Raw genomic sequence first — 21,230 nt, forward strand, 5'->3', positions numbered from 1 at the left:
AAACATCGAGGGACAAGACTCATTACAGGAAATGCAAATAATCAAGAATACAGAGAAAAAAGTTATATAAACAAAAATGTATTTACAATTTCAAGATTTACTAATCAATAAAAAGTTATATAAACAAAAATGTATTTACAATTTCAAGAGTTACTAATAATAAAATAAAAAATTTATCAAAAAATACTTAGGACTGAACTCAACCAATAACAAAATCAATACTTACTTTGATCCAATCAGAACTTATTATCTCGCACAAGACAATGACAAAATCAAATTAGAAAAATCAAATCATATCAGATCAAATATTCTTATATATCGCAAGTTTTGTTGATAATAGCATATAGCAACAAATTTTAATTATTTTTCCTTTCCTACTACTCTATTTAAATAATTATATCTATATTTATTTAACAACATGAATATTATGATTAATGTTCGGATATTTGATGTGACTAATTATAAACCCAAGTGAAAATAATAGATATTTTTTTTTTCTTTGTTGAGTGTTAACTATATAGGTTTATTAAATCTTCAAAATTTTAAAAATTTTAAAAATAATCTTTTGATAAGTAAATAATTAAAATAAAAATTATGGAATTCTTAAAATCTAAACCATAATACGTTAGTTTGAATTAATATATTATACTATGTATTAAAAAATTTTAGAAATATAATAAGTATTAAGAGCTGGAATTAGTAATTCACTGAAATTTAATTGAAAACATTTTGATTCTACTTATATAGCCGTCTAACAATGTACTCAATTAATAAATTTTTTAAAACTTAATTAGTTTCTAGAATGTTTGTATCTATTTTTTAAACTTTTTTTTTTTATCTATTTGTCTCTGTTTATACTCCATGTAGTCGTCTAACCATATAGTATTAATTAGTTTTGAAGGTACTGAATTACATATACATTAACGTGTATCAAATATGATAGATTAATAGAAGATATACATTTCATTTTCAGAATTGAGAAGGTTGGGTGATGAGAATGCATGTTCTTTTTTTCATTTCACTCATATTCACCATGGATTATTAGTAGTTATCAATTATTCAAAGAAATCAAATCAATTTGCAGGTTCTGAATTTTCTTTATATATTTTTAAAAATGGGAGAACATAAATAGACAACCTACATATACAAATGATCTATTAATATAATCTCTCTTTACCATCTTATAGTTTTCCTCTCTCTACGACTCTACTTTAAAATCATGATTTTATATTTTATGTTTAAATAAATTAACTAGATTAATTTTGAGTAACATTTTACTCCATATATTAACATGGATACACATAAATTTGTAACATTATGGAGATGTGTAAAATAATTTGTTACGTAAAAATCATATTATAGTATAATTAAATGCAAGAAAATTAGCATCATTATACAACGTATAAAAACAATTCAAACTTATTATATCATTAATTCATTGTACTATCTACAATTCTCAAATACTTCTACCATCTCCAAACATGTATTTATAGTTGTAGGAGTATATAAAATGTCCAAAAACCGGTTGAAGTACAAGTAAATGAATAGTTGAGGACCCCACAGAGCTGTAAATTCAATTGTCATTATTACTTTCTATTTCTCTTCCTTTTCTCCCCCCTTCATCCTTTCATCTTTCTGTAAAAGTATTTGTTGGAAAATGAAGAAATAAATTGTCCCCCACTATTGATTATAGTGGAGTTCCTAGGATACATTAATTATTTGAAGAGTTCCTAGAATGTAAAGTTCCAAATTTCTTTATTGTTGTAGTTGAAAAGTCTCAAACATCCCTATAATTAAGGATGATGAGCATATCATTGATAAGAAAAAACAACAAGAAATACAAAAGGGACCCACCTCTAGCTAAAGCATACATGATTGTCCCACTATAATATATTTTATGAAAATTTTACACACCCACATATAATATACGTTACCATATATTCACTAATTCACTCATATATATATATGGCAGGGTCCATAATTTTCTATGTATTTGATTCATCAATATTTTTCACATCATTTAAAAAAATCTTAAGTTACTACCATTGAATTTAAATCGTAAGTTACTGCCATTGAGATTGAGATTTGATGGTAAGCTCCTTTCATTGTTATGCTTTAGTTGTACATATTTACTCATCTTATACTTCACCACATAATAATTTTTTAGAATCTAAAGTATCAATTTAATCTTCTTTTATACATGTAAATATGATACATAAGTTAATTCATTAAATATTTATGTATATTTAAGTTATTTTCATTGATTTTTTACATAATGTTCCTTTTTTAAATTAATTAACTATAAAAGACTGCATAATTATGTCCACCAAATTTTGTCTTCTTGATTTATTAACATAATCTCATTTTAACTGTATAAAAATAAAAGACTGTAATCCTTAATTTGAATCCCCTTATAAAAATATTTTAATATATTTTAGTTTATTTAATTTCATACTGAATTTTATACTTTTTTTTCTAATGTAGAAATTCCACTAGACCGTCTTATTATTATTAACTACCTTTACATATGCAATGCTAAAATAATAATTTACATAGTTAATTTGTTGTGTGCAATACAAACAAAATTTAATTTATGTATATATCAATAAAAAAGAAAATAGTCTCACAAAATAAATGTGTTTAATTTTAAATATATATATATATATATATATATAATAAAATTTTCACATTTAATTGTTTATAAAAAGTAGTATTGCCCTGGTTCTTTGGTTGATTGCACAATCTTAGGATGATACTATTATCTTTTACTTTCTAATACAATTTGCCATATAAATACAATTTATAGGGAAAATAACAAACATTTTTCTATCCCAGGTTCTTATTTCTCTCTCTATATTCTTAGAGGGACTTTTTTTTATCTCTCTACAATTTCTTCTGTCTAATTTATTGTTCATTTGAAACGGAGGGCATCTCCAATAATGATGCAAAACTCATCTTTGGGGTAGAATTCGCCTCAAAATAGAAGCAAGGACATATCTGGAGAGTTGTTGATGGTTGAAGAACTTAGGAAGAAAATTTTGAGATGCAAAGCCATAGAAGAAAATGAAAAAAACAGAGAAGGGAAATAAGATAGCAGCGTTGCAGAGAGAGAAATTTAGGTTTAAATTAGTAGTAGAATATAGTTAGTGGGATGGGCTAATTAAATACTAATATACGTATTTGTTTTTAGACTTGTGATAGGCTAATTAATTAATCATATATGTATCATGTTATGTTATCACGTGGAGTATTTATTTTGTTTAAGAGTATGACAATAATAGTTGATTACTACATAAAGAGAGTTGAAGTGTGTGATAAAATGACAAAAAGTTGACATATGTAAAAAAAAAGACATAAAGTTGACATGTGTAAGAAAAGAGTAAAAGTTGATGTGACAAAAAAGACAAATAGAAGTACCATCATGCATTTTCATTCACCTATTCCTCATAACTATTGCTAAATATCAACTTTTAAATATAGAGACAACCAATTATACATAACAAGGTTTTTTCCCCAAAAAAATGAGCGTGACTTCTATATAACAAGTATTTCCCTCCAAAAAAAAATAGCAGGTTTTCTCTCTAAAAAAAGAGCAAATATTTCCCCCCAAAATAATGGGAGGAATTTCCCTCCTAAAAAAAAAAGCAGGTTTTCCCTCCCAAACAATGTGAGAAAACTTTTATCATTTTTCAGAGCTAAAAATTTAAAATTTGAATTTTAAGAGCCAAAACTCAACTAGAAGTTGCCCTATAAATATTCATTCCAACAACAAACATTTCTTAATCCTAAAATCAAGGATAGTGAATATTTTTATGAATTTAAAAATTAAGTCAAAATGTACTACACAAAAAATAATTAGGACCTAGATCAGTGGCGGTTCATAAAATAAATTCAAAAATAACAAATTCATTTATATTCAAGTTTCCATTAGATATATATATATATATATATATATATTTTTAATATTTAAATAATCAAACCTTTCATTTATTTAATTTAAAATACACATTTTTTTGTTTAATTAGTTTATCCCTTATTTCGGTAATATGTAGTCAATTTTATTCTTCTTTTCTCCTTTTTTTTCTTTTCCTCCTCAACTTTATTTCTTATTTTCGTCGCAAATCATTTAATCTATTTGATGCAATGAACTAATTTATAACTCTCCTTTCTTTATAACATTTAATCTACTTGATGCAATAAAAATTTATTACTCTCCTTTTTTTATAAAAGTGCAGCACAAACTCACACTAAACAACTTTTATATGATAAAGCATTGTGCATCTTACGACGAATCATATAGTAAATTATTAAAAATAAATAAAGATGAACATATATAAATTACGTTTATAATGTATTTAAACTTTGAATTGAATTAGATTTGAATAACATAAATTATTTTTATATTTAACCATAGTATTTTATAAACATGCACGAAATGATATGAAAATTTTATAAAAGATTTGCACAAGATTTTGAGTTTGATTACAAATATTTATATTAAATCTATTTTTTTTAAAAAAATTTGCAGCAGATATTTAATTTAAAAAGTTATTCTTTTTACTAAATTATTAAAAAGAATTAGTTTGTTGGACAGTGATAAATTAATGATATTGAGAATAGGAATCTAAAATAGAGGGATTTCTTGAAGAAAAAAAGGAGGGGGGAAATGTGTTCACTTTAGAGCAAAAAATATTAAAATTTGAAATTTAATCTAATGTTGTAGAGGGATTAAATGATCATAATTTGAAAGTTAAAAAAGGCTGAATTGAATCAAGAAAATATAAATTATAGAGTAAAAATGGCCGACTGTGGTTAGGAAGACAAGAATGGTTTTCAAACAAATGTTAAAAATTTAATATTATTATATTTTAGAATTATCAAAATATTTTTTCCATGTATGTCAACAAATATCAATGATGAGTATAAAAAAGTCTACAAAATTAATGCAAATCACACCTATATCAATGATGCATATTCCAAACAACAAATCTATTCCAAAAAGTTTTCTCTATTCTCAATGTATTTTCCTATTTCCAATTCACATTGCAGAGGCTATAATGGCCAATGATGGATTGGCTCAATGAATTCATTTGCATTTTATTTCTCACCATTATATATTTATTTTGATTAAATTTTTATAATAATAATATTACGGGAAATATTTATTATTGCATAATAAAAATTGATATTTTTATGTAATTTTATTTTGTGTGTGAAGTTAAGAGAATAAAATAAAAGAGAAAGAATAAAATAGAGATAAGAGTGTTTCCATTTTTAGTGTTGTCTACTCAATTAATGTCATATTCCTAATAGCAAATCACACGTATATCAATAATGCATATTCCAAAAAGTTTTCTCTATTCTCAATGCATTTTCCTATTCCCAATTCATAATGCAGAGGCTATAATGACAAATGATGGATTGGCTCAATGCATGTTTGCATTTTATTTCTCACCATTATATATATTTATTTTTATTAATTTTTATAATAATAATAATATTACATGAAATATTTATTATTGCATAATTAAAATTGATAATTTTATATAATTTTATTTTGTATGTGAAGTGAAGAGAGTAAAGTAAGAGAGAATAAAATAGAGATAAGAGTGTTTCCAAAATATATGTAGTAATGCTTATATGATTAGCAAGTAATATTCTTAATGCATTTTCCTATTCCCAAATCATATTGTATACATTTGCATATTCCAAAAAGTTTTCTCTATTCTCAATGCATAATTTGTTACCAATTAATCAATTTGGTTCAATGTATAGATTTGCATTTTATTTAGGTTTTATGCAAAGCTTCTTAAAGAAGCTGTATAATTGATGTAACTTTTGGACTTTTTTTGGGATAAAGGTAAGGGAGATTGGATTCTTGGGATGAGACCCATACTGTTATATATGTTGTTGGCCTGACCTACCATCTCACTCCTTCATTAATAATTTTATTATTGTTTAGTGTACATTAATCGGTTAAACATAAGATTATTAGGTAATTAATATTGATGGCATTATCAAATACTCCAAAAAAATACATTAATTAGATCATAATGATGGTATTAATCAAACTATTTCTTAGATTTTAATCGTTTAAATAGTTTATTAAATTTTGTCAAAAATTAATTAAGAAAACAAGTAAAAATTTGTAAACTATGTGTAATGCTATGTACTTTATATCAGGTATGGTCATGTAAATTAAAAATCGTTCCACATACTAATGTAATATAAATTTAATCAATTTGGCTCAATGTATACATTTGCATTTTATTTAGGTTTTATTCAAATCTTTTTAAAGAGCTATATAATAGATGTAACTTTTGGACTTTTTTATTGTCTTTGATTGATTGTAATCAGTCAATCAATCAAACTTTTGTGTTGTAGTACAATGGACAATTTACTTTTTATAATATGCATTCCATATTCGTTTATTTTTTATAACATGGAGTAACATTCCACATCATATGCATTCCATATTCTTAGTAAACAAAACAAATTCAAGAAATCTGGAGTAAAATTTGTGGCGTGAAAGAGGTAGTAATAACTAAGAAATAAAGGCACAACTTGGAGGAATTGAAAAGTGCCGTTGGGAGGAATTGAATAGTGTTGTTGGACTTATATAGTGAATAATGCAACCCTAAAAGTGAATTTGGGCTAGGCTAATATGTTTTGGGCCAAAAATAATTAAGGATTAACTAAACCCCACTTGAATTAATAAATGATAATTTTAAATTTAATTTGTGGCCGTGTAGAAGTATTAGTCTTAGTAAATGTTAATTATTTCAGGTAGGAATATTAGTCTTAGTAATTAAAGGTATTAGTTTTAAAGTTTTAATTATGGACGTGGTGTTTAGTTTTAAAATTTTAATTAGGGCCCTTGGAGATTTGTTTTTTAAAATTTTTTCACATACTTGATACACATTTTTCTTTTTTTTTTCCCCCCAAAAAAGATGATACTTTTTTCTTTTAAAACGTTCTTTTTACTAATACACTTAACCATGTTTCTCATTCCAATTAAAATATCGAGCTCTTTTTCTCATTATTTAAATCATTAATTTTTTATTTTTGTGGATAAAAAATTAAACTTAATAATATATAGTGATTCAAAATGTAAATTATTAACAATACTTAAATAATTTCTTATTCAATTAATAAAATATATCTCGGAGAATATTTTACAAAATTTTTATTAGATGGATGGAGCATATAAATTGAATCTAAAGTTCAATGTATTTACATGATTAGTACTTATTTAATTACTAAAAATATCTCTTGGCCCGGCGGGAGCAAGTGTAAATCCAACAATCCCCGGGTTTTGTACTGAGGTTAGGGTATAGTACCAACCAATAAAATAGGTTCGCATGTGATCAAGTTAAATCCTCTCCAAAGGGTTTAGTAATCCATTGGGGTTTGGTTTATAATTAGTAACATAGTTTTCAATTTTTCAACATTTCGAAATAAATTGTTTGTTTTAGTATTGTTTGTTTTTTTTTTTTCATTTGTTCATTAATTTCATTTTTTATTTTTGATTGTAAAGGGGAAATCTTTTTTGTTTCTCGTTTTGTTTTTGTATTTTGAATAGTTCATTTTACCGATGATATTTTATTTTGAAAAAGGGGAATCTTTTTGTTCCATTGTTTGTATTTTATTATTGTTTCCTCTTCGTTTTTTTTTGTTTTTTTAAAATTTTATTTTATTGTTTTAACAATATCTTCACTTCTTTCGAATCGTCTTGAGTTTTAGGCGGTTGTTCGTTTTTTCGATCTGTTTTTGTATGAAGAGTGAGAACTAATTAGCGAATTTTGTTTACAGTTTTATACATTATTTTTTTGTATGTAATTTTATGCATAAAATACTACATTAACTAATACTTATAATTCAAATGTTATCAAACTTTATTTTGATTGTAGTTATTAGGTTTTTGCGTCGATATTTTTATAGTGTTTAATGTTGATCATTTAGAGGTATTTGTATGTATTAAATTTAAATTCCCACAAAACTGTATGGTTTTTTGAGCTTATTTATGTAATGAAATTAGTCATCAAGTTATTTGTGAATGATAAGTTATGTTGGATTTTTGTAATTTTTTATGTTGTACCTTATTGGTATGAGTTATAACCTTATGATAGTGTTCACTAATTGATCGAAGTTAAATCCTTCCCCTAAGGGTTTAGTAATCCATAGGGCTAGGGTCTAGCACCTAATTAGCTAATGTTGCTTACAGTTTTATACATTATTTTTTTTATGTGATTTTATGCATAAAATACTACATTAACTAATACTTATAATTCATATGTTATAAAAATTTATTTTGGTTGTAGTTATTAGATTTTCGTGTCGATGTTTTCATAGCGTTTAATGTTAATTAGTTAGATGTATTTGTATATATTAAAGTTTAATTCCCACAATAATGTATGGTTTTTTTAGCTTATTTATGTAATGAAATTAGTCATCAATTTATTTGTGAATACTAACTTATGTCGAATTTTTGTTATATTTTATGGTGTACCACTGAATATTTTTACAGATATATGCTTACATGTGTGTTGTTTGTTATTGTAAGTTCATTTATTTAATTTTAATAATTGATAAATTAGTTGTTGAGGTGTTCCATTTATCATTGATCGACGTGTTATTCAAGTTTGTATATATGCAGAGAACATTGACATGTGCGAATTATATTTTTTGTTTGTTAATACATTCAAAACTCTAGGGTTTAGTGTTGCATGTGTGTAGGGTGTAGTACCTACTATTCATAGTTGTAATCATATCATGGTGTTCATTAGGTAATCGTGATATATCTATATCCATAGGGTTTACTAATGCATACGGTCAGCATATAGTGGTATTTTTTACTATAATTTATTACAGTACTCTTTTGATTGATTATACTGCTTCGTCAAGATTTATAATACAGTAATTTTGATTATTTAATGCAGTATTAATTCATAGATAATCTAAATCACTATTTTTGAGGTGGTTTCGTTTATTGTTGATTGACGTGTTTTTCAAGATTTTGCTTAATTTAAAATTTATGATAGAATGTTTAGATGTGTATATGCATCCATTAGTTTATATGTATTGGTTAAATTTGTAATAATTATCTTTGCTCAGAAAGTTGATATTGTCAAGATTTTGCATAGATTATTTAAATCACTATTTTTGAGGTGGATTCTTTTATTGTTGATTGACATGTTGTTCAAGATTTTGCAACATTCTGCAATATCTTTTTATATTTTTAAATTATATAATAATCTCTTTTTAAAATATTCTTTATCAATTAACATAGAAAAAATTGTAGTTTGTGTTTGCAAATTATATAATAATATGATTTTGTATTTTTAATATTATAACTGGTAGTATTAATATGAAGTACAATATGTATAAATATAAATTATTGTACAAAATCATATGAATATCGCGTGTTTTTCTATTGACATTGTTGGTATGATTTATTTTTAGTATTTCTATATATATTTTGTTTTAAAGTACTGAAGATTGTGAATAATTTAAGGTTTATATTACTTTTCTTAGAAATAAATATTTGTCATTATTATAAAGAGTGATTGTTGTATTTGTAGAGGGATTTTGTTTTTCTTATTGATTTATTATAAGAAAATATCTATTCATAAATATTGTATTCTCAAATATTGTACTCCTTTTGTTTCGACTAATTTAGTACTCCCAAATTATGAATATAATATAAAAGATTTGGCACGAAATGTGGTCAGCAGCGCTAGGGATTTACTAGTTACCGTGAATGGGCTGTTATGGGTTTAGGATTTCGTCAGTCATAAGAACCAGGAACGACGTCGTTTGATGTCGATCTCAGGCTGAAATATTGGTGAAAATGATCGAATTTAATTATTGGCGAAACACAAGATCGACATTGGTATATTCTATAATTTGATCAGAATGCTTTCTCTGTTTGTACTGAATTTTGCGGTGATTTTTGTGTATGAATTTCAGATGATGCGATGGCAATATTTGGGGCGCTGCAATCACCGGAAGTCGAAGCGATTGCCTCTCTACAATTTACGGCAATGTCTACACTGCACTTGCCACCACAAATGCTTTGCGTGACTTGTTCCCTCTCTCAAAATTTTAATTTTCAGCTTTTGTGAAAATATTGAGGAAATGCTTGATCTGCTTGATAGCACTGTTGATTTTAGTTTTCAGAATCTACTTGATAATACTGTTAATTTTACTATTTAAAGACTGCTCTTTGTTCAATTTTGAGATTCAATCAGAGTTTCCATTTGGATTAAGTTGCAAAGTCTGAATGTGCATAGTTATGGTGATGTACTCTTAGCACTATCATATTTTATGTTATTCATTAGCTAAGGTTTGCAGATTATTGAGTATTTTGATAAATATTGGAAGTTACTTTTCTAAGTGAGACTCTATTCTACAGTTGGAGATTGCTGGAAGGACAGATATTTCTGTGGCTGAAGGCTCTCGTGTGACCATCACTGTATGTCTTATGATATCATTTGCGAATAATTATTTCTGTTTTTTACTTAATCAGAGGTCGTGTGCTTGTATATACTAGTATTAGTTCTTCCATCTCGTTACCAATCCTATATCTGTTATTTTTCCTTAATACATAAGGTATGCTTCTGAATGCGACTGTTATTTGCAGAAATTACTTACTCTATTCATTATACATGACTGGTACTGTTGAAGCCTTGTGATGGATACATAAAAACATATTTTCTGATTTAATGGAGGAAAGGCAATAGAGTTAAAAAGTCTCTCGACTCTTCCTTTCAATTTCTGAGTGTACTTTCATTAGTGATTCTTGGGTACAAGATACGAAAAATATACTAAAAGATTCATGTCGTAGATTTGTTCTCTAATAACCACATGATTGATGTGTTACATGACATTGTGCTGATGCATGAAGCCATAACTGTCCTGTTTCTACTCTTCCGAGTGAACAATAAAGAAAGGAAACACATTTGATAAGCTTTGTTTGTCTGATCCTTCTCTTTTTCTTTGGAAATAATGAACTCGGTGCATTTTTACCTGATTATTGTTGTTGGTTTGTGTCAAATCTTAACATGTCACCTTCTACTCTTTGTTTTGGTTTGCTCTCTTAAATTTCTTTTGTAATGAAAAGCGATGTGAATCATTCATTGAGTTTGTATTTTGGTACGATTTGTAAGACTCCCTTCATGTAAAGAAAGGTACAGAACTTCAGATTGCTGATTTTGTGCATGGTACCAATGGATTGGGAAATCAAAACATTCCTCCACCAGAAGGGGCACAAATTGTGCAGTCTTCTGTAGAACTTCTTACAGAGCAAGTTAATCTTTACCCAGGAAAAATCGCAGTGGTGGGGCACTGGGTCCTCGGACAAATATTGCACTGGTTAGAATCTGGCGTTGCTTCTTGGGCCATTTGTTCTTTTCTTTTCTCTGAGATTTATTGATTCATGCAGGCTATAGAATCAGATCCTGACTTTGTTAAAAATGTTCCCTTCTTGGTGGTGCATTTTCATTGAATGAATATATATGTGAATCCAGCAGCCAGAGGCAAATGTAAATGTTAATGTGCTTTTTCCAATAAGACTTATTTTCTTCCTCAACTTTCTTATGTTCACTTTTATTATGCTTGGAAAGATTTTTGGAGATCCTGATGCAGCGGATATTGTCTTCACCAGCGGAGCTGATAATCTTGCTATAGGATAAATGTCACTCATCAAGTTGTTTTAACTGGTAAACAAATCATACTCAGTGAACCTTTAGTCAACTTCATTTTTGAGACCTTTTATCATCAAAAGTTTCCTTATGCAAAGACACGAGTAATGGTAACTATTGAATAATGAAAAAAGATTGTACTTACTCCTTGTCGTGTCTCGTAATCATTGTTTTATTTACTGGTGGACTGTTGTGAATAATCTTCAATATGTTTGGCAAATCATTAGTCTGTGTTTTTCTACCATAGCATTCAAAAGCTTGATTCAGTTATAAATATGTTGTGTATGGAGTATGTTTTTTGCGCCATCCCTCTGTCTGTCATGCTAATTCTGTGTTAGCATGTTGAGGCTGTTACATATGTTAGCTTCTTATATTTGGTGGCAGTTGCTATGTTATCTTTTTCCAAACTTGATAACATGTGGGGAACTTTTGTTCGATGTTCTTGTTCAGTTGTTCCCGTATGTTGCGTGATTTGGTGTTTATTTGGACTATGTAGGATTAGTTTCAAAATTAACAATTTTATTGCTTTATTAAAAATATATTTTATATAGTGCAACATTGCATCATAATTACTGGCAATTTAAAATAATTTGAAAAATCTAGAGATTAAGGCAAGATATTTAAATGAAATAGTGCATTATAGATTAATAATATTGGAAGAGTTATATCACAAATATTCTGTGCAGAACTTAAATATAAACAAAAGATAATTGACTTCAAGACTACATTCAAACAAATTTCTCTTCAAAACTTTTCAATTGGACGCCTTCACTTCCTCCAAACCGCTTCATCTTTAGCTGATTGCATCATCTGTAATATAAAACCAATATAAATTAAGGTAAATATTACTTATTAGTGTTTGAAGTTTCATTATAAAACTAAACACAAACCTGTTCTTGTGATGGTAAAATCACTAGAGTGTTTTCATCTCTCTTAAATGATTGTGCACTAATTGCTTGCAATTCTGCTTTATGTCCACTATGTATCCAAACCCGTTTAAAATGAAGGTGTATCTCATCAGTTGTTAAAGCACCAAGAATTTTCTTCATTCCAAAGCGTATCTTTGGAATGATGTGAGACCCTATTGGTTTGCCAAATGGACTTATGGTGTCCATTACTCTTCTTGCACAAAGGAGCGCTTCTTTGTATGGGATAGGAACTCCAACGGGAATGCCGAAATCTGAAAAAGATAAGTAAAAAACTAAAAACAATAAATTATGAATAACATAAACAATCTAAATTACAAATGAAAAACTAATACGTGCCATCCGGTATAGCATCTCTTATGGCCAATCCATAAAATAGGTACATTGAGGCACTCATTCCTGTGCCAAACCCGTGCTTCTGCCACTCATACATAATAAATGTTTTCGCGGCTTTGAAGGACAATGGATTTTTCAAGGTTGGCCAATATTTCATTATGTCGTTCATATACCTATTAAACATCTGAAAAGAAATACTAGTATGTTAAATATAAATACTTGTATCTACTAAAAGAAATAATTAAAGTATATTGAGAATACTTACCACATTAATTTCCCATAGACGGCCAACTTGTTGATGTTTTAGTTCGCCAGAATGCTGTAGCTTGGGAAAATATTCCATGTAGGTAGAATTTGTGTGTAAGTTGTTGGAGTTTTACATTGGTTACCGAATGGGGCCAACACACAGCAACCTCTATTACCAGAGGACTGTCCGTGGTATAGTACCACGGTGCTATTATTTTACTTTCATAAATATCACGTGCAAAGCTATTAGGAGTAGTATTTTTTAAAGATGACCTTGGCTGTGTCTTCTATGAAAAAGAGAAACAAAAAAAACAAGCAAAAACTTTAAAATCACTTAAAATCCGCTGATTCAAACCTTAATTAATTTTGGTGAATAAATTTAAGAAAAAGTGGTGAAAGCGAGTGACGATTCATTTCTAAAAAGTAAAGAGTCACGGACCCAGAAAATACATTTTCACAGATCTAATAATCTAATGGAACTAGCATCTCAAAAATGAAAAATCCAAGGCGGTGGAAGATAGAGGAGAGAGGAGAAAGTAAGAAGCAGATGCAGTTAGGTCCTAATCGACTGACGAATCTGAAATTGGGTAAACCTTTTTTTATTTCAAACTCAATTCGACATTTGGAGTATTTTTTATTACCTAATTCATGGTTGAGAGAAGACAGAATTTTGACGACAAGTCTGAGTTCAATTAGTTAATTTTGATGGGTTGGTTCAATTATTAGTCTGCGATCGACCCTAATCAGATCATCGTTTTCGTTTTTATGTTGTAGTACTAATTTTCTGAAGGATGCCCAGAACAACAACTCTATCGCATTCATTTTACATGCATATAAAACTAACCCGATTGAGTTGTGCATTGTTGTGTGGCCTCACAAACGAGGACGGTCTCGGCCGCCTCGGTTGTGCCACGGTGGAGGAGGAAGCAGGGGAGGCGCCAACCACAGCGGCATATGATTTTCTGGGCTTCCCCTGTTCCATCTCTGCACTGCGTAATTCAAGTTCTAAGTTTTATCAAATGTGATATTACTTAGTATTAAGGCCTATATATAATACTATGGATTATGCTTTTTTGCATTAGTAATTGGATTACATCAACATTTGTAATATTACATGCACCGTGTAAACGCATGCTGCATTGCTGTTAAGTAGTAGTACTAGTATAAATACAGTATTATTCACACAAATACGCATCTATATGTATGATCTGTGATAAATTATAGGAGTACTACTCTCTTGGTATCTATTGCGAATTTTGTTATAGATTAATACTATACTGTACTACTATTAGTACGCATATGCTTTAATTCTTTAGTTTAAAAAATACTCTGCTCATTACAAATTGCCTAATCACCATTTTGCTTTTTTCATTCCATTCAAGCTATGTGAAAATCGCCTGATCATCATTTTGATTTTTTATTTCTATTGGTTGTGAATCCAACTCTGTTTTTCCAATATTAATGATCCATAGTTTGCTTAACTATAGCTTAGCCAAAAAACAGTAGCATCATATCAATTCTGGCATTTATGTATTCATCTCTTGTATGATAATTATAAGATGCATTCATTTCATTACATGTAAAAATTTTGGTTATCCAGTGCTCTGCTTTCTAATCCACCAGGAGTTTTTGGCGGCTGTAGTAAGACCCGCAAGCTCTGGCCGGAGAAGCATGTACGATATGATCGCGCCCAATTCATGGGATGGGAAAGGAATGTCTGTCGGCAAGGGCGGACCCAGAAAAAATTGGTAGAAAAAGTTGCAAGTAGGAATTTGTTTGTTTTCCAATGCTCTGCTTTCAGGCATTTTTGGCAGCTGGACTTAAATCCGCCAGCACTGGCCGGAGAAGCATGTACGACATGATCGCGCACAATTCATGGGATAGGAAAGGAATGTCTGTCGGCAGGATTGGACGCAGAAAATTGGTAGTAAGAGTTGCAAGTAGGAATTTGTTTCTACATTGCTATTGGCTTGTTAAGGGCTTAACATGTTTTTTTTTTAAAAATTTAGAAATTTAGAAATAGAAAATACTCTCTCCGTCCCACAAAGTATGTCGCATTTTTCCAATTTCATATGTCCCACAAAGTTTGTCCTATTTGGAATCTTCACATTGAATATACCTCTCAATCCCCTCTCCTCAACGTAAGATCTTTATTTCATTACACATCTCCGTTTAATATAAAATCAAATAATTTCTTAAAATTTGTATCGGATCAAACTAGGACAATTTTGTGAGATAAAGTGAGTAATTAAAAAAGCCATGTGTGTCCGCCCATGTCTGTCGGTTATCGTGATAGAAATGATGCCTACATATTTCACTTGACCTTGTATTTTTTTTTGTGTCATGATTGAATGATGCCACATATTTCACCTGACCCTATTGTATATTTTTTTTATCTCACCACAAAGAGATCTTCCGTATACACAGAAATACACTACTAGAATTGAATTCAAGATTCGTACACTATATTTGATTAACTAAATTAAACTATATACACAAAAACAATTCAATATAATTAAAATTCAATTCAGATTCATCACAATCTGATATTACTTACTTCGCAAGTCTCGCCAAGGTAAATAATAGTTGTCACAATTAAAAAAAAAGGAAAAAAAAAGGAGAGATTTCCGTAACATCATTATTAGAATTGAATTCATAATCATTTGCGTTCACATTTGATTGTTACTTGTGTTCACATTAGTAATTAATCTCTGTCACAGCAAAAGAAAAACAAAATATTGTTCGAAATATTAGAATTCAGAATTCATCCGATTGTTATATCATTCTCCGAGTGATAATGTATGTACAAATAAAGAAGCCCATAATTAAGTGAGAATGATATTCCGAGATTACAATATGGGCTTGGGCTTGGGCTTGGGCTTAGGGTGATGACCACCAAAACCATGATCAGGCAGAAGCCGCGGTGGCATGGTGTACAACTTGTACAGCCCGGGACCGGACCCTCCCGAGTTCCCCTACGGCTGGCTAGCATTCATGAACCCCCGCAACAACGACCTCTTGCGAATCAACGTGCTGATTGTGTAAATTGCACTTTGTAAAAAGAGAGAGAGATAGGCGTAATTGGTTGATATTACTGAGATTGAAAAGCTGGAATAGATGTACAGTTTAGACCTGCCCACGGTTCATGAACCGGCGGTTTCGGTTCGGAACCGCCGGTTCCGGTTTTGGGAAATATGGAACCGGAACCGAACCGTGAGGCTGTTTCACGGTTTCGGTTTCGGTTCGAAAACCGGCGGTTTCGGTTTCGGTTCGGAACCGCCGGTTTTTGGACGGTTCGTAGCGGTTTAGGTTCGGTTTCACGGTTTTTTCCGTTAATTTTTTTTTGCCATATAGTTTGAAATTATAAAATAAATTGGAACAAGGAAATGGATAGATTAAATTGAGTTGTTAACACTAAAATGAGGTGAGTGTAAGTCAGGATAGAGAGGAGTATTTAATATAGATAAAAATAGAGAGAAATGAGATCCAATTTGAATTTGAAACCAACATTTAAGAATAAATAAATAAATAAATAAAAATAAAAGAAATGGTGTTTTATGCAATCAATTTTGAATAGTGCAGCCATCGCCCACCGTCAACCAATCAATTTTGAAGACTCAACTAATCAATTTTGAAGACTACAACATTAACCAATGTTAATTTATTATACTTTATTTAAAGTAATCAATTCTTCTAAGTTTATTTTAAAATGTTGGATAAATATTTATTACTACCTCCGTCCCCTAAAATTTGCTACACTTTGACTCGACACGGATTTTAAGAAATGTAATGGAAAGTGAGTTGAAAAAGTTGGTGGGATGTGGGTCCTACTTTTAAAGTATTAGTTTTATAATAAAATGTGAGTATGAATGAGTTAGTGGAATATGGGGTCCACTACCAAAAATGGTAAAAGTGAAGTGTATTAAATTTTAGGGGACGGACCGAAATGGTAATATGTATCAAATTTTCAGGGACAGAGGTAGTAATAATTATCCATACTCCATAGATTCCATATGTAAAAAAATGTGTTAATTAATAAAATCGGAAATAGTATTATAAAGTTATTACCATAAACCATACAACATAGACTCCATCTTGTACTTTAGTTATTTTTATTTTATTATCTTTTATCTTATGTTTTTACCATCCAATTTTACCAAATAGTATTATAAAGTTATTTTTGCTAGTACAAAATTTTGTCCCACATTATTGTTTCTACGGATATTACCAAATCTAAAAATGAAAGTTATTTATATAAGAGTATAAAACTCATAAACCGGATCATTCAGCAATGTTTTATTTAATGGAGTATAGTTTTAATATAAGGATTAACTATGTTTAAATTTATCATTGCGTTGGCGGTTCGGAACCGTGAAACCGCCGATTCGGAGCAGTCCGGAACCGGCGGTTCGGTCGCGGTTTCGGTTCGAAAAATTTGGAACCTGAACTGAACCACGGTTCTAAAATTCACGGTTTCAGTTCGGCATATTTTTCGCAGTTTCGGTTCGGAACCGTAACCGCCGGTTACGGTTTCAGTTTTAACCGTCGGTTCGGTAAACCTTGGGCAGCTCTAGATGTACTTATTAGTCATCTAAGTAGATTTTTCCAACATATATGTGGTCGATGAACCACTGTAACAGTTTTGCAGATAGAAGAAAAATTAAATTAGCTCCTAGCCAATTCAACCAAGTAGTTACCCAAGGTGATTTTTACAACATACACTACTATATACGGAGTATTTTGATAGTTAGTTGCTAATTACGACTAAATTAAGATCATATGAGATTAAATATTTAATGGTCTATAATTTGTCATGTATAATTTTGTTTTTTATTTTTTAATATTTTCTTCATCCCAAAAAAATAAGAACATTAGGGACGGCACAGGAATTAATGCAGAATTGGTAAAAATAAGATAAATGAGGAGAATGATAGATAATACTCCTCATTATTTATTATGAAACGAACTAAAAAATGAAAGTTTCCTTATTTTTTTGGGACGGAAGGAGTATTAAAAAATAAAAATAACTACCAAATTTAGCGTTTTGGATCGCAAAATATAGTTTATTAAAGATATCAACACAATGTCTTGAGTATGTCAACACAATATAATATTGACACGTATTATCTTGGCATATTATGATAGCTATGTTGATAGTAAACTGATTGTCGAAAAATACAAAAATTCATGAATTATTTTTTTCAAATTTTGATATCGGGACATATGCAATTGAAATCTCATTAGAAACTTTATAAACCTACTTTTAATTTGACATAAGTTGTATGAAAAAATAATTTAAAATTTGTGATAGTAATATGAATTTAAAGTATAAGTTAAAGTATAATTAGGGTTATCAATTATAACTAATTATAACTAATTTGTTATCAATTACCTTAATACCTAATTGACATTTTTTTTCATTGTATTGATACTCGATGTTGAATGATTTTGGACCCAAATTTGAAGATATAATGTCTATCATTTAGCTGTAGCAAACTTAAGGATAAATTAGCATTATAACGCACCCCGTTTATTATGTACCATAAGATTTACGAATAAATTGAGAATTCATAATTATATTAAAACAATTGTATATTTATATTTTTTTAGCGTGGAGTGTATATATAGAGAGATAATTATACTAGATATACAAAATGTTTCACCATTATTTTAAATTAGTACAAAAGATATTGCGTGGAAAAATTAGGATTTCTTAAGTTTTAGTACTAGATATGGTGTGATTGAGACAAGGATTTGAGTCATTTTCTTTTTTTAAAAAACTTTATTTCATTTCTTACTTTACACTCTCTTCATCTCTCTTACTTTAACCTTTAACAAATCAATTTTTTAAATCTCGTACTAAAAAAAAGCCCCAATTACCTTGGGACGGAAGGAGTATTTGATTTTCTTTTTCACCCACATGAAAGTTATTAGTACAATTTTATATTTTCATTTTTCCCTCTATACCTAATTTTTGCAAGTGATGACATATACTATATATGTTTGCCATTAAATGTTCGTTTTTCCTTTTTCTTCTTCGCCAATAAATGCTCCATGTCATTTTTATATTTTTGGCAAGTGGATCTTACATTCCAATAATTCATTTCACTCACATTTTATTATAAAACCAATATATAAAAATAGAATCCGCATTCTACTGACTTTTCGACTACTTTCTTGTTACAAAGCCAAATAATTTTTTAAAATCCGAGCCGATAAAAATGGGACATCTATTAGCAGACGAAGGAAGTATTTATTTGTAGATTTCAAAATCATTTTTGAATGGTAAAAAATATTGAAAAAAAAAATAATCAAATCTCATTACCAAACATTCCCTTGATTTGGCTAAGATGGATGAGATTTGTAGACCCTTAGTAGTTAGTTCTTGATTTGGCTAAGATGGATGAGAATTGTAGACCCTTAGTAGTTAGTTCAAATGCTGCTTTCTAGCTTGAGTACCTAGTTTCTTATCATTTTTTTGTCGTTATACGATGAAAAATAAGAAAAAATAACGGTATTAGTAATTTCTGACTTAATGTACTAGTTGAAAACACAAATCAAACTTTTTATATGATATATGTGAATTTAATATTTTTTATACTAATTTAAAACATGGGCAAAAATATTTTGCATGTATGGGGTAATTTAATTTAGTTTTATTAGACATTTATTTAAAATTTTTTTTTTTTTAAATATCAGATTTTCCCCCCATTTTTATCTATAAATACCCCCTTCTTCATCACTTCTACTCACCCCATTCTTGTGTTAACAAGGATTTCTCTCTCAATCTCCAATTCTCTATTCTCTACCTCATTCTCTCAATTTGCTCTCTACTTGTTTACTTAAGTTGTTCATCAATTTTCATAATTTGCACTTCATATTAGTTACAACTTACAACTTGTTCAACTACATTACTATAAAAAAAAATATGTCTTCTTCTCGTGGTGGTGGTGACCGTGATCGACGGGGCAAAGGAATTGCAGAAGATCAATCTACCCGTCCGAGAAAATCACGACGACCTACTCGTCGAGAAATTTTGGAGGAGGTTTCCCATGCTGAGGCTGTTCGCTTACAAGTAAGTTATAAAATATTTTGCATATTATTTTTTTTATACATAAAGTCATAACTTAATAAGTTTGAGTTCATGATTTTTCTATGTTCATCATCTTCTAAATTCTAATTCGTACATACTACGTATACTATTTGTAGATGGAAGAAGATCGTCGTGCAGCTGCAGCCATTGCACTATCCCAATTGGGTGGTCATGGCGCGGTTGGCGCCGAATCCGATGCTGATAATTACATCTCGGTCGATGATTACGATATTGATGATGTTAATGTTAATCTGAACGATGATAATGAGGACAGTGACGGTGGTGACCACGAAAATGAGGAAATGCCCCCCCCTTCACAAGACGGCCGCGGAGAAAAAACTAAATATAAATCTGATATATTTGTGAAACATTTCAAAAAGGTCCCAATAGTTTCTTCCGCTAATGAAGTGCCGGTAATTTTTATGGCATATTGTAACTACTGCACCAACAAATACAAATTCAAGAAGTCCGGGGGATATGGCTCTCTCATCCGTCACATGACGACAATTCATCCCGAACTATATGGACATAGTGCTAGCCAAACCCAACTCAACTTCCAAAGTGCGAGTGCCCATGGCTCCGCCTCCGGTTCGTCTCAAACAGGTACGCCGTCCTCCGCTCTTTTAAGATATGATCATAAGCATACTACTGACGTTATGGCTAAATTTGCTGCCATGCATCATCTTCCTTTTAATGTTTATGATAATCAAGATTACGAAGATTCGATGAAAGAGTGTTATAATTTGAACTCAAAAAGACTACCTAGAACTAGTATTCAACGATCTACCAAAAATCAATATAATGAAATGAAAAAAGATTTATCACGATATTTGAGTAACTTGGGACACAAAGTGAATATTTGCTCTGATGTATGGACTGACGCTTTCCAAAAGCATGCATACATGGGAATTACGGTTCACTTTATGG

The 21,230-nt window shown here is 29.6% G+C and overlaps 1 long non-coding RNA gene and 1 pseudogene across 1 annotated transcript; both read left to right on the forward strand.

The window, feature by feature from the left end:
• The first annotated feature begins 9,746 nt into the window (after positions 1-9,746).
• LOC125219324 lies at positions 9,747-11,846 on the forward strand (annotated as a pseudogene).
• Positions 11,847-13,538: 1,692 nt separating this feature from the next.
• Positions 13,539-15,350, forward strand: LOC125223771. The gene is made up of 2 exons (XR_007176773.1): positions 13,539-13,797; positions 14,834-15,350. It is a non-coding gene; the product is annotated as an uncharacterized LOC125223771 (long non-coding RNA).
• The last annotated feature ends 5,880 nt before the right edge of the window (positions 15,351-21,230 follow it).

The sequence above is a fragment of the Salvia hispanica genome, chromosome 4 (assembly GCF_023119035.1).
Source record: "Salvia hispanica cultivar TCC Black 2014 chromosome 4, UniMelb_Shisp_WGS_1.0, whole genome shotgun sequence".
NCBI lineage: Eukaryota > Viridiplantae > Streptophyta > Magnoliopsida > Lamiales > Lamiaceae > Salvia > Salvia hispanica.